The 2,416-nt window shown below is 38.2% G+C and overlaps 1 pseudogene; it reads left to right on the top strand.

The window, feature by feature from the left end:
- On the top strand, window positions 1–1,306 carry LOC145812828 (uncharacterized; annotated as a pseudogene).
- The last annotated feature ends 1,110 nt before the right edge of the window (window positions 1,307–2,416 follow it).

Here is a 2,416-nt window from a genome sequence, read left to right as displayed (position 1 = left end):
ATGGGAGCCGGACGCTTCATACTGAACATTTCTAAGGTTAATGGGTCGGTGGCGATCGATACAGGAATCCGATTCGAAGCGGCTGGGAATGGCGTACAAAGATTCGTTCTTGCTCTTTGTTGTATAGCATTGTATCTATTGGTGCGAGATTGATCATTTCTCATCATAATTATTAATTTTTTCTTTCTTTTTTCTGAGTTTGTTTGTGTATTTTTGCGATTGATTATCATACGAGTAATTGAATTTGGGGCTACAAAATTATTCAATTGAAGTCAAATGTGATTCCACTTCTTATTCATGGGTTGGAGTTTAATGTGACTCCAATCATCACCACAACCATTTTGTAGTTTCTTTAAACCTCTCTGGTTTTCAAATATTGGGTCGATTAGGACCTGAGATAGCTGAATTGACCCAATTGAAGTCCATTGATTTCAGCAACAATGGTTTCACAGGCTCAATCCCTTCTGAATTAGGTAATTGTAGTCTCATTGAATACTTGGAACTCTCCCAAAACAGCTTCACTGGTGATATACCAGAGAGCTTTGGGAATTTTCTGAATTTGAGATTCATAAACTTGTATTCTAATTTCATGAAAGGTTCAATCCCTGAATCTTTGTTTCGAATCCCACATTTGGATACTGTTTGGCTCGATGTGAACGAACTTAATGGTTTGATCCCATTGAATGTTAGCAACATGAGTGAGATTTCATCTCTTTGGCTATATGGTAATCAATTGTCAGGCACCATTCCTTCCTCCATAGGAAATTGTACCAAATTGGTAGAACTTTACTTGAATGATAATCAATTTGTTGGGGATTTACCGGAGAGTTTGAATAATCTTGAGGAGCTAATGTATCTTGATGTTAGTAATAACAGTCTAAAGGGTACTATTCAATTGGGTTTGGGTAGTTTCAAGTAAATGGACACTTTGGTCTTGTCTTTCAACTATTTTAGCAGTGGTATTCCACTAGGGTTGGGAAATTGTAGTAGCTTAACTCAACTTGCCGCTGTTCGTTGTGGTTTAACCGGTCCTATCCCACATTCTCTCGGACAATTAACCCAGCTGACACTTCTTTACCTCTGTGAAAACCGTTTATCGGGTAGAATACCACTTGAACTTGGTAATTTGAAATCCCTCAATGATCTTCAGCTGTATGACAACCAACTTGAGGGGGAAATCCCAAGCAAATTAGGGTTGCTGAGTGAGTTGCAGAACCTTTTCTTGTTTACTAACCGTTTGGATGGTGAGATTCCAATAAGTATTTGGAAGATTCAGAGCCTTGAGTTCTATTTGCCGATTAGTTAGATCGGTCTCCCTCTCTCTCTCTCTTCCTTCCTCTATTTCCCCATTTCTCACACTTGCCCTAGGGTTTTATATGATTTTTGTTGTTTAATTTTGTGTTGAATTTGAGTTAATGTTGTGTTGATTTCCCACACTTGGTATAGGGTTTGTGTTGATTTTTACACAGAAATCCCAAATTCAAGCTGGATTAAGCAAGAATTTGGGACATGATTGGGGTATTCTAATTCTAAACTATTTAGTAACACAGATTGATTACCACAGATTTAAGCAAATTTTGAGGAAGGTTAAAACACAAATTTGTTACTAAGAAGAGTAGAGAATGAAAATATCAGGAACTATATTCATTGTGTGGATTGGGAAACGCAAATTTGGCATAGTTACATTGGGATCCCTAAAACTTTTAATTTGCATAACAACTCTCGAACCAACGTATGGATATCACAACCAAATTCTCCATGACAAATAAAACTTGTGACAACAAATAGAATGTAATTAGCACGTGTAGGTTGCGAGTTAGAGCCGAAAATGCTTTAAACTTAACCAAAAAAGGGCATTAAGGGGGCGAAAATGCAAAACAGCCCCTGAACCACCGTACGGATGTCACAACCAGCTTCCTCATGACAAATAGCACCTGTGACAACAGACGAAATGTAATTAGCATGTGTAGGTTGGGAGTTAGAGCCGAAAACGCATTAAACTTAATAAAAAAAGGGCATTAAGGGGGCAAAAATGCAAAATATCCCTCGAACCACCGTACAGATATCACAACCAGCTTCCCCATGAAAAATAGGACTTGTGACAATAGACGACATGTAATTAGCAAGTGTAGGTTGGAAGTTAGAGCCAAAAACGCCTTAAGCTTAATCGAAAAAGGGCATTAAGGGAGCGAAAAATCGAAACAGTCTCGGAACCACCATAGGGATATCACAGCCAGCTTCCCCGTGACATATAGGACTTGTGACAACAAAGAGAATGTCATTAGCACACGCAGTTTGTGAGTTAGAGCCAGAAACGACTTAAACTTATTCGAAAAAGGGAGAGTTTGACATCCAATAAATGTTCAACATTTTTATTGTAAATGATGCCATTGTTTCATCGTACACAGTGGTCATT

Source organism: Camellia sinensis, chromosome 15, assembly GCF_055761805.1.
Source record: "Camellia sinensis isolate YWXY chromosome 15, ASM5576180v1, whole genome shotgun sequence".
Taxonomy (NCBI): domain Eukaryota; kingdom Viridiplantae; phylum Streptophyta; class Magnoliopsida; order Ericales; family Theaceae; genus Camellia; species Camellia sinensis.
The sequence above is the reverse complement of the archived record's forward strand: the minus strand, read 5'-3'. Positions and strand labels throughout refer to the sequence as shown.